Genomic DNA, 12,774 nt, shown 5'->3' with positions numbered 1-12,774 from the left:
AAGGGAACCGCTGCCAAATTCATGCAAAGGACGACTGGCTGAAGCCTTGGAGAGATGCCTGGGTAATTGTGTAGAAGCTGAGGCTGCCGTTTATGATAATAAGCTGCTGGCGTCGACTGAAGCTGAGGAGTCGCTTTCATCAACCAGAGGAGCTAAGGTGGTCGTGAAGTTGGCTGAGAATCCTGAGGGACAGGGGGTTCATTTTGACCCCGGGGTTATGCAAATGTTTCAGATGTTTACTATGTATATGCAACAGCAGCAAGCTGCTGAGAGGGGGCAAATTTCCACGACTAAAGCACTGCAGTCAATTGTGAAAAAGGTGGATCAATTTGATGGTAAGGACATCACAAAGTACCTGCGTAATTACACAAAGGAAATGGAGCTAAACAGGGTGACTGAGGAGGATATGGTTCGAAGCTTTGAGCTGGTATGTGTTCCTGAAATAAGAGAGCGCATAAGAGGATTACAGGCAGCACACTGTGGCAGAAATTGGGAGGAGTTTAAGCTTGCTTTGAAGGATGATTATTTCATGGAGGATCCGAGCGGGTGACCAAACGAACTTTCTTGGAATGGGTCACAAAACCCGAAATGGGAATTTCTGCCACAGAGTTGCTAAGAGAGTTTGAGAAGCGCTATGCCCAGCTGTCAAGGATTGAGCGCACAACCTTGGATAGGGAAAAAACAGAGCTCTTCTTACAAGCAGCTGGGAAAGATCTCCAAGAAAAACTGGAAATTCTCCTTGAGGATAAGAATACAGAGCAGGGGCTAAAGAATGATTGGAATGATGTCGAGGATGCGGTCACCATGCTAGCAAAGCGGCAGCGAAGGAGGGATAAAATGGTGATGAGCTCGGCAACTCCTATAACTGCTGTTACCCCTGAGAATCTACCAAAACCAGCTGCTCCAATCCCAAAGGCAGAAGGGCCGATGGATGAGCTTATTAAGGGCATGCGAGACCTAAAACTGAAGATGTCCAGGATTGAGGAAAAAGGGTTACCATTAGGGCAGGCTTCTATGCAAAGGCCTCAAAGCAAAGAAGGGTTTACATTCAGATGTATATGGTGTGATGACCCAGAACACGCAAAGAAAGACTGTGCTAGCTATAAGGAAGCCCTCAGAAATCAACTTGTGTTTTTCAAAGATGGGAAAATCCACCTTACAGAGACTGGTCTTCCATTAAGCACAAACTTTGGGAAAGGAGGGATGAAAAAGCTGGTTGAGGATATGGCTGCTAGCCATGCCATCTCTATGGTTGAGGCAGCAACCTATGGGTTAAAGGCTGGTCAATCAAAGCAGGAATCTGAGAATGATGAAGATTATGAGAATGAAGATTTTTGGCCATCAACAATGGAGCTAATTGCATCAAAGAAGGTGTCTAAACAGGCTTTGCATGAGGCAGGTGACTGTATACGTCTTGAGACTGGCTGGGAAGAGCCTGTGGATTCTTTATCTGTTCATGCCTACATTGCTAAATGTCAGAATAATGAGGCACAGGTAGAGGAAAAGCGTAAGAGGGAGAATGAGGAAAAGAAGGATCCTGGGCCATCACATATGCCTCCGCCGCATAGCAGACCTCCACAGGAAGTATCAATGGAAGAAGTGCCAGCAAAAATGAAGCATGAGAAGGAGAAGGGTAAAGGGAAAAGTCCACTCTACAAGCTTCAATCTGATATTGAAGCCGCAACAGACCTCAAAAAGGTGCTTGAAGAGAGGATTCTAAACAGTAGGGTGGAATTTACACTAGGGGAAGTCTTGGGGATTGCAAAGAAAGAATTTCATGATGAGATAATTGATATTATACGAAGGAAAAGGCAGTCCATAATTGAATCTATTCCATCACAAGGGGAGGCAAGCACTTCCAAGACTCATGGAGTACAGGTACAGCAAAAGGAAGAGAGAGAGAATGTGGTGGAATGTAATCACTCTGCTGAAGGGGCACGACAAGTGCGCTTTGTGGATGAGGATGATGAAAAAGAAGTTCTTACAAAGAGTCATTACTCCAGGAGCCATTGGGCAAGGGCCACCACTGAAACCCTTGTCAAGATAGGTGACTTGGAAGAGCCGTATGTCGCTCTAATAGACCATGGGTCTGAAATAAATCTTATGGCTAAAAATCTCTACAACAAATGTAAGTGGCCAATGGATGTAGATCATGGGTGGATGATTAAAGCAGCTAATAACTCATCTGGAGAGCTCTATGCAGCCTGTCCAAATGTAAGGGTAACTATAGGGGATGTGAAAGATGATCAGAACTTCTTTGTTCAGGAGATGTCATCGTATCCCCTCATCCTTGGGCAACCCTACATTACAGCTGTGAGGATGGAAACAAAAGTTTTGGATGATGGCTCGGCATATGCAAGAATAAGGAGTAAAGATGGCAAGAAAGCTGTTCAGTTCTTGACAGTTTGCATTAACCATGAAAGGAACCGTGAGTCTCTTTGAGCACAGTCACTCCCAAAGATAAACAGAGAATTCATGAACTACAGGGAGATGAGGGATTTTGGCCAGGTGCCATTGTAGAGCGAGATTCCAATGGTACAAGGGAAAATGAGTTCTCGCAGGACTCAATCAATGTAAATAACTTTTCAGCAAATTTTCAGGGATTTTCTAGCTATGGGTCACTGGTCTTTGTAAAAAGCAAGGATTTGAAGCGTGGCATGCGTCGACATGTACAAAATGAACAAAAAAGTCTTGAGCAGTGTGGTCTTTTGGAGAAGAATGAGTTGATTTCAGGGGTGCTTGATGAGGTGTCATTTGTGGATACTATGGATGTGCTTTTTGCTATGGAAAGAGTATGCTTACAGGGTGGAAATGAGATGATAGAGGTGTCATCTGTGGGGATGTATGATATAATCCGGGAATTTGAGGGGATGGAATGTAAAAACATGAATTGTGAGATGGATGCTCATGTTGATACAAAGTATAAAACGGTTGCAAAGAAGGTGAAACCAGTTGCCTTGCCCTTGCCACCAGGAAGCAAGGAGAAAATAAATGAAGCCTCTACGCAACCGAATCTCAGAGATCCGAAGAAAATTGGGCATAAGTTTACACAGGAAACCCTAAAAGAGCTGAAGATTGGTGAAAAGGATTTTCTGTTACCAGTTGAAAGGGAATGCTTTGAGGAGATGCTTGTAAAACATGGGAAAGCCTTTGCTTTTCAGCCACATGAGATAGGCTGTGTTGATCCAAGTGTAACAGCGCCAATGGTGATCTTTACTGTTCCACATGTGCCCTGGAACCTACGGCCGATTCCAGTACCAAAGGCTCTCTTGCCAAAGCTGATGGAATTACTAAAAGAAAAGATCAGGATGGGAATTTTGGAGCCATCATGCGCTCCATATTCCAACAGATGGTTTACCGTGCCAAAGAAAAATGGAACATTGCGCTTCATTCAAGACATGCAACCTGTAAACAAGGTCACAATCAGAAATGTGGGAGCAGGTCCGATTGTGGACGAGTTTGCAGAAGCATTTGCAGGGAAAGCTATATACTCTATGGGTGATCTGTATTCGGGATATGATCAGTTTCAGCTGGATATACAAAGCAGGGACTTGACCACAAAGCTTCCGCATAGCTTTAGTATGTGCTGCACTCCACAAAAATTTTTGATTTTTCCTCAAAAGTTGATAAAGAGGATCTGCTACATGTGCATAATGTGGGATCCATATAACATAAAAGACACATGCACCAAGAAATCTCCTCAGCTCTGTAACATTAATGCATATCTCTTTCATTCTTTGTATTGCATCTATCTTGGCTGGGCAAGGTCGGCGTCCATTAGTACTACAAAGATGCCCCACGATTAGCACTTCACCAACCCCAAACACTGATTTCGATCCAGACAAAGTAAGATTCACCTCTTCAAGCCTGGATAGAATCATATCACAATCTTTTATATGATTTGCCACAAACTTGCGGCACCCCCTCGAATCCAAATCCTCATCTTTATTTTTCTCATCACAGCCTTTTATTGGCACATCATCCAGAAAAGGCATAGTTATTTGTGGTATGAAGTCTCGCAAGACTTTATTCATTCCATTCATCATATGCGCCACTGAGTTGGTGGCTCCCTGTGGTAAGATACACATTCTTACCAATCCCAAAGGAGTTTTATTATCCTGAGTTTGAGCATATTGCAGGAAAAGATAATCTAGTTGCAGATATGCTATCAAGAGCCAGGTGTATGAAGATGAAGAAGGGATGATTAGTGACATTGATGATGTAGGTACAAAGTTCTATACTACTGCATATGAAAAAGGGCACCATACTTGCTTATCAAATGCACTTGAGTCTTTTACTGAGGAAATGTATGAAGGAGATTGGTTGCTTATTGGTCAATACTTGAGTACTTTTACAAGACAGGAAAATTGGTCTGACTCAGAATTTAAGAGGATCCGCAGAAAGGCATATGGGTATTTTCTAAAGGATGGCTACCTGTGGAAGCATCCTAAGCAGAGAAATGCTATGCCACAGAGAGTCATATGTGATAAAGAGACTCAAGGGAAGCTCATGAAAGAATTCCATGAGAGTCTCTGGGCTGGACATCGAAGTGTGTGGGCCACTTTTACCAAAATAAAGGAAAGATATTTGTGGAAAGGGATGTACAAGGATATTTCCCAATATGTGGAAACATGCATGGTATGTCAAATGTACTCAAATGTGCGACATCGTGATGGCTTGCAACCAACCTACCCACCTGCCATGCACTACAAATGGGTAGTGGATCTAGTTACAATGCCTTTGGGAATTTGGCAGATGCGGTACATAGCACTTGCAAGAGAAGATTTGACAAATCAGGTGGAAGGGCGTGCTCTTAGAACAAAGAGTACGGAAACAGTATGCAAATTTCTCTTGGAAGATGTGATTTGCCGGTATGGTTGTGTTGGGACAATAACAGCTGATAGGGGTGAGCTAGATGTTGAAGAAGCAAGGGAATTCTTCTCTAGAATTGGCATCAAATTGGCCCTAACATGTGCTTACAACCCTGAGGGCAATGGTAAAAGTGAGCGAGGACATCCTCCAATCATTAAAGCTTTGGCTAAGGCATGCTGAGGAAGAATGCGAGAGTGGCCAAGGCTGCTACCATATGCTTTGTGGGCTGACCGTACAACTCATAGCTCAGTGAAAGGATACATGCCTGCAAAATTAATGTATGGTCAGAAGCCAGTAATGCCAGTTGAAGAAGTAGTTCCAACTTGGAATGTATTACCCTGGGTAGAAGGATTGAACAGGGAAGATCTCCTTGCATTGCGAATAAGGCACCTGGAGAGGAGGGCTAAAGATGTAGAGCTTGCTAAAGCTCGTTTAAAAGATGCAAGGTTGAGAAATAAAGAAAGATTTGATAGAAGACACAGACTCCGGCCAAAGCCTATTGAAGAAGGTGATTGGATCCTAATGTATGATAGTAGTCTTGACAACCAGTTTACTGTTCAAAGAACATTTGCAAAAAGATGGTTTGGCCCTTACATTGTCAAGCATGTGCATGGAAATGCCACGTATACCCTGTGTGAGCTTGATGGAACAGAGAGAAAGAATCTTGTAGCAGGCAAAAGGATCAAGATGTTTAAAAGAAGGCATGACAGTGATCCTTTTGATTCACAGGAGACTCAGGATGAGAGGCTTGACAGTGATAGTATGGATATGGTTGAAGAGGAAGAGGATGATCTTCCTGGTAATGTAGAAGATGAAGACGACATCCAGATATATGTGGATCTTGATGATGATTTGGCACATACCAGAGGATGTGTAGGTTTAGAGGGGTGGATGTCGTGCCATGGCACGTCTATGGTGTGAAACCATGCATATGAGGCCATCAAATGCAAATCCAGATGCATGGGATTAAGTGCCATGACTTGAGTCATTATATGATGCCTAAGTACATATGTTCATATTGTAAATGAGGTTCAATAAGACGAGCTGAGGCTGAGCCAGGTCTCGAAGCCTCTGTACATAAGTGTGGTGTGAATCATGGAGTTTTTTATGCTTATGGTAGACCTTGTAGTTGGGAACACCCCTCTCAACATGTATGGGAAATGTGAGAGCATGTATGATGCAAGGATTGGTTTTGAAAGAATGCCTTTTCGAGATATCGTGTCTTGGAATGCCATGATTTCTGTTCTTACTCGAAATGAGCAGAACAGGGAGGCCTTTTTTTTCGCAGCCAAAATGATGGGCTCTCTCTTCACCCGAGCTCTGATTATGGTTGTGGGCTACGTCTATCCAGCATACAAATGCTTCAAATGCATGGAGATGAACAGGCCTGATGTGGAGCAACTCTGGTTTTGGTGTCAATATTGGATGATCATGGCAATTGTCACTGTCCTGGAGAGACTGGGGGATGCCTTTGTATCATGGCTACCTTTGTATAGTGAGGCCAAACTTGCGTTTATTGTTTATCTGTGGTATCCAAAGACAATGGGAACTACTTATGTTTATTCAACGTTTTTGAGGCCTTTGGTGGTCACCCATGAGGGGGACATTGACCGCAACTTGAATGAGCTGACAACAAGAATAGGTGATCTGGTATCTCATTATTGGCAGAGGGGTTCAGTATATGCCCAGTCTCGGATCATGGAATTTCTTCAATATGTGGCATCACAGGCGCCTTCTTCAAGACCTGAACAAGGCTCGGATGTCTCTCAAATTCAGCCGCCCCTTGGCTTCCAACAGCCACCATCAGGCCACCAATCACCATCACCAGTAACAAACTACACATCTGCGCCTGTACTGCCGATGGAAAACCACTCTCAGGGCGACCCAACAGTTGGTGCTGGCTATTGTTACCAAGCACAGCCACCCCAACAAGGTTACTCACAGCAAGCACCAGGATATCCTCAGCCACCCTACCTTAGACAGGAACAAGAAGCACCTTATGAAACGATGAACGTGGAGGAGTCCCCAGCCAGTGTCTCAGGCAGTTAGCGTGCTTCCGGATTCAACAAACAGCTACATGACAAGGAGGCAAAGGTCTCACGGGCAGCAGCGCAGACGCAAGGTGGCGGCTTGCGTGGCATGCGAAGGATTTTTTTAAAAAAAGGGAATATCCGAGTATTAAGCTAAAAAAAAGGAGGCGCAAGCGTATTTTAAAATTGGGAAATCCGATTTTTTGGCTGCAAAAGTGAAGGGAGCCCGATTCTCTGGCGGGAAAGAAATGGGAAAAAACCAGAAACGCAGAGAAGAGGGGGGGAATATGCAGAAACGGGAGAAGAGGAAAAACTAGAGTTTGGATTTTTGCAGAATATCTTGTTTTGTGAAGACAACTTCTGTTCAAGTCTTGTAGGAGTTTGAATTACAGAGGAAATCAAGCTGCATCTAGTGATACGCTTCTTGAAATTTTCGAAAAATGAAGGGAACCGCTGCCAAATTCATGCAAAGGACGACTGGCTGAAGCCTTGGAGAGATGCCTGGGTAATTGTGTAGAAGCTGAGGCTGCCGTTTATGATAATAAGCTGCTGGCGTCGACTGAAGCTGAGGAGTCGCTTTCATCAACCAGAGGAGCTAAGGTGGTCGTGAAGTTGGCAAAGGATGATTATCAGAAAGCTGCAGTTTTTCGCCATCCTTCTTTTGTCGCTATTGGTGATATCAAAGAGGTAAAGACTCCTTCAGCAATTTTGGCGGCAGAAATAGCCCATAAGAGGCACATCAGAAAATTCTAGAATGGTTTTGGAGATTTACTTTAGAAGTGCTGGTGCTATGGATATTGTGGAGGCTGATGCATGCTAGCTGGGAGACCGTCCTTATCCATGAATACGAATACAAAGTAAATTTGTTCTATCTTCAGATGTACATAACCTATAACATCAATGTATAAAGGAGGAGATTGACAATCCTTGAGGATATCACGTGTTGGGACTTAATGAGTAGGATCTATGATGCATTGATGGATTAAAGTTGTTAATCAAGCATGATGCTACCCAATAAACATATGTATCGACAGTTTGGCAGTTGCTCCATTGATGCTCTTATGGGTTGTATTAGGTCCCTTGCCTTACAAGGGGAGGTGCTCTTTTTTTTGTGTACATGGTGAGTGGTTACTTTAGTTTGGATAAAGGAAGGTTCGTAAATCTACAGAGGCGAGAGAGAGTGAAGCCCTGGGTTCTGCAGACAGACGAGAAAGTTATAACCTTGGATTTTGGTTTGAGCCATGATGCTTATGATGGTTTTTGGTACAACTCATATGTCTTGCTGAGATTTGGTATGTAAATATTATGGTTCCAGCTTCTGCTGGTGGTGCCCCTTGAAGAGTTATATGTTTTGTTTCCTTGCTGGGATTTGAAAGCTACTCTCACAGCTAGAAGTCTCGCACTTTCCCAGCGACACCGCCCATGTCACGACACCGCGCACCAAGTTGTGGCTATTTGATACGCTTGTCACACTGACCCTCCTGTTCGGAGCTCCAATTTGGGGGCCCAGCATACATCACAAATCTCAGAGAGGGACGAATGAGGGATGGAGGCAAATGGAGAGATCACTGATTATGATTATTGCCCGCATGATTTGGCGCAAATCATCAGTACCACATGAGATTGTTCGGGCTGAGGTGGGTGCCGCACCGGTAGTAATCAAGGCCCTGTTCGAGGCAGTTACCTTATTATCGCGGCTATGGGAGCTCCCTCAACAGAGGTACTCCTGATTGGCATTCACCTCAACCATATAGTTGGCAGATTTTGGAGATACTCGTTGCTGGTACGCTCAGATGAGATCATGGTTTGACCTACATGGTTTGCGGATAGAGGCACTACCAGCCTTTCAGTACAGTCTCTGGATTGTCCATTTTTGGAACTCACCCGCTCAGAGCAAAACCGCGTGATCAGGATGGATATCATCAGAGTGGACATAGAGAGGACATGGACTAGCCCCGTTGAGCCCTCAGGCACGAAAATGGCTCATTACAAGAGCCATTTTCTACACCTTTCACCAGATGATTTTATTACCCGCTCGACGTACATGGATGTATACCTATCACATCGCATACGTTGTGCCATTGGAAAAATCCAGACCTTTTCACACTAGCTGCGGATTGAGATAGGGCGATATGTGCATCAAATCTTGGATGACCACATTTGTCAGCTATGCTACTAGGAGGCAAGACAGAGGAACACTACATTTGCCGATGTATAGTCTATTATGAGATTCGACGAAGATATCACTACCTCTTTCGAGAGGGTTTTGGGCCGTTACACACGGTCATGGAGTTTGAGGATCAGAGATGCCTGGGATTGTTCCTACTTGAGCTCAGGAGACACAGAGAGACCCTCTTGGCAGACAGGAGACCGAGCCATGATGTACCTAGACAGAGGACCCTGACAGATTTCTTCGGCACCAGCACCAGCAACCCAGCCCACACACCTCCTGATACCTCCTCCACTGGGCCATCAGGGCACTGACCACGGTCCCAGGGAGTCACCACTGATAGAGCAGTCATCTTATGTCGTGCTCGTCAGCCACGCCCACCAGGATCCCGACCACGGCATCCTCACCATCGCCAGATCAGAGCCATTATTACTCGGCATTGGAGGCGCCTACCTTGCTTCTACGACCTCTTCATTCTAGACAGCCCCATGGCGGAGATACTTGATCTAAGGAGAGGGCAACACTTCAACTGATCAGCATACATGGATCTACTTGGTATACATTTTCCAGTATTTTCTACTCAGTATCATCTCAGAGTCTTACAATTCTGTTTTTATAACTGTAAGACAATCAATTTATTGTACTTTTTAGTCTAAATTTAGTTGTTCTCTTTGATGAGACACCAACTTCAAGGTCCCAGGGAGTCACCACTGATAGAGCAGTCATCTTATGTCGTGCTCGTCAGCCACGCCCACCAGGATCCCGACCGCGGCATCCTCACCATCGCCAGATCAGAGCCATTATTACTCGGCATTGGAGGCGCCTACCTTGCTTCTACGACCTCTTCATTCTAGACAGCCCCATGGCGGAGATGCTTGATCTAAGGAGAGGGCAACACTTCAACTGATCAGCATACGTGGATCTACCTGGTATACATTTTCCAGTATTTTCTACTCAGTATCATCTCAGAGTCTTACAGTTCTGTTTTCATAACTGTAAGACAATCAATTTATTGTACTTTTTAGTCTAAATTTAGTTGTTCTCTTTGATGAGACACCAACTTCAAATGTACTCTCAGTTCTGGTTTCATAGGCCTCTTAGAGACGTTAATATATCATTTCATTTCATTTCTCTCTCCACCACACGGAGACAGATTCGTGAAGTTCTCTGCCGACATGACACTCTCCCATCACAGAGGCCTCATATTCATTCCACCATCAGATTGATTCTGGCCAAGGCGGGTATTGTCATTAGGTGATCACAACATATCTCACTCTACACAGGATCATCTGTTGATTACACGTAGTGGGAGATGTTTTCATTTTACTTTTTCTTTCAGTTTTCCATGGCTTAGTATATCCATGGTACCATTGTATTACTTTTGGTCTCACAGGCCCTTGGGGTTTTCCGTACACGTTAATATATGTTTCTTTCTTTCTTTTTTTCCGTAATGGTTGGTTGATTAGATTACGAAAATGTAATACAAAGCAAAGGTCGCATGACCAGCTATATAAACATGTACATAGAGGCCATCAGACCGCACACACTAAAAGGCCACATGAGGCATGCTCACCGTACGAAGAGCATGTAACCCGGGGTCAGGTTGTGCCTTGGTGATAACATGTGCATCGATCAAAGAAGAAACTTGCCAAAGCAATAGACCACGAACGCGCTACACATGACCTTTCACCCCTAATTGTGAATCAAAGATGAAAGCATTTCGCATGAGCCAATTATGCCAAAGATCCAACCATCAAAAGAAAATAAAGAAGACCTCATAATGCTAATTGTTTCCCTTGGGCTGATCATGTCAATACCCACTGCTTGGGTGACAAAGTGTGTCCAGTCACCATTTGCCACACTCAAGAGATGAACTCCCATATCTGGCGAGCCACTGGGCAAGAAATAAACCTGTGCCGACTAGATTCTGGACAAGTGTGGCAGAAGAAACAACTTTCTCTCTCTCTCGTCACAACATATCTCACTCTACACAGGATCATTTGTTAATCACATGTACTGTCAGATGTTTCCATTTTACTTTTTCTTTTAGTTTTCCATGGCTCAGTATATCCATGGTACCATCGGATTACTTTTGGTCTCATAGACCCTTGGGGTCTTCCGTAGACGTTAATATAATTTTATTTCTCTCTCTCTCCCTCTCTCTCTCTCTCTCTCTCTCTCTCACACACACACACACACACACACACCTTTTTTTTGGTGAAAGCATTGTTTTTTTTTTCCCGAGAAAAGATCCTTTCATTAGTTATAGAAAAAACGCCCGTAGGGCTACAAAAGATCTCTCCTGCTCATAAGAGAAACAGAGCAGTGAATACAGCATGGCAGCCCGGGAGACTCTCCCTAGGTGCTGCAAAATACAAGCATCAGTATAAAGGACTGAGAGGCTAAATCATACAATAGGGGGGGGGAAGAGCCAAACAGGTGGCCTGTAGTGCCAGCGGGGGGATCCCGTGTGTAAGGTGTAGAAGGGGCCACAACGCCAAGTGGTGTGAAAGGCCTGGCGCCGCAAGATCGCCTCATCCAAGTCTCCCCGGATGCGGTCGTACTGTCCTCGCAGGGTGTGGATCAACTCCTGCCAAATCCCACGTACAGTCTCTGCTGGTGGCTCCAATCTCCCCTCAAAGGCCGTAAAGCACCGGGCCCTCCAGGTGAACCAGATGGTGAGGCTGCTGAGAAGCTCCCATCGTAAATCCCGCTCCTGTGTCCAGCTGGCGGACGAGAAATCCGGTGCCGGAACCAGGCGAGGCTGGCCCCTAATAAATCTGATGGCCTGACTGCCCTGCTCCATCTCATAGCCCATAGCAGGCCCTGACGAAGTCGACCAAGCAGCGGCACCCCACGTAAACATACCCTCTGGAGAGAGGGGAGCCAGAATACGCAGCATCCGCAGCCAAATCTGCTGCGCCTGAGGGCAATCCCAAAGGCAGTGTCTCTGTGTCTCCATAGGGTGGCCGCATCGGACGCAGGCCGCCGGAAGACCGCTGTAAACAAGCCAAGTGCCAACTGCTGAGCCCCTGTGGGCGACCAGCCACTGAAAAGTCGAGATCCTGCGGGCCTGTCGACTAGCCCAGAGCCGAGCCCAAAAATCCTCCAGGAACTCCTGTGAGAGTCCCTGTAGCCGCCAGTGCCCCGCTGCCGTTGGAGAGACTGTCCTCCTTGCCGTCAAAATATGCCGCCCCAGCCGAACAGTATACTGGAAAAAGGTAATCTCTGTGGCCTCAAGGGATGCATAAGGATCGTGCCACTCATACTCCCCGGGGTCCCACTGTAGCCGGGCCAAGGGGCGCGCATATGCAAGGGGCGCGCTGCATATGCCCATATGCGCCAATCCGGGAGCACATCAGCAGGATCGGGGTCTATATGCCACTTCCGAGAAGCGGCGGCCACCACCCGAATCCTCTGAAAGGTGCACTCTGCAACCAAAGGCGACTCCTCCTCCACTCGCTGGAGTCTGCCCTCATCCTGAATCTCAAAGTAGAGGCAACTGCCATCCCCAGTGCAAGCTCTGACAGCAATCAGGATCTCCAACTGTGTAAAGGCTCCCATCCACCGTGGGGTCACTGGCTCGAGAGGCGTGAACCACTCCTCTGTGAGTGCCTCCTGAATATCACCTCTCATAATCAACCCCCCTCTGAAGTGACTCAGCCTCTCCACCTGGATCTCCTCTGGGAGACTGCAGAAGGC

At 45.6% G+C, this 12,774-nt stretch overlaps 1 protein-coding gene and 1 pseudogene across 1 annotated transcript in view; both read left to right on the top strand.

The window, feature by feature from the left end:
• LOC147617048 (uncharacterized) overlaps positions 1-12,774 on the top strand; it is a 200,325-nt gene that overhangs the window by 118,289 nt on the left and 69,262 nt on the right. The gene's annotated exons all lie outside the window — the stretch shown is intronic.
• Positions 6,166-7,655, top strand: LOC147617049 (HVA22-like protein j pseudogene; annotated as a pseudogene).

Source organism: Cibotium barometz, chromosome 37, assembly GCF_041138505.1.
Source record: "Cibotium barometz isolate CiBa-2024 chromosome 37, ASM4113850v1, whole genome shotgun sequence".
NCBI lineage: Eukaryota > Viridiplantae > Streptophyta > Polypodiopsida > Cyatheales > Cibotiaceae > Cibotium > Cibotium barometz.
Note: the sequence above shows the minus strand (reverse complement) of the source record. Positions and strands in the feature narration are given on the sequence as shown.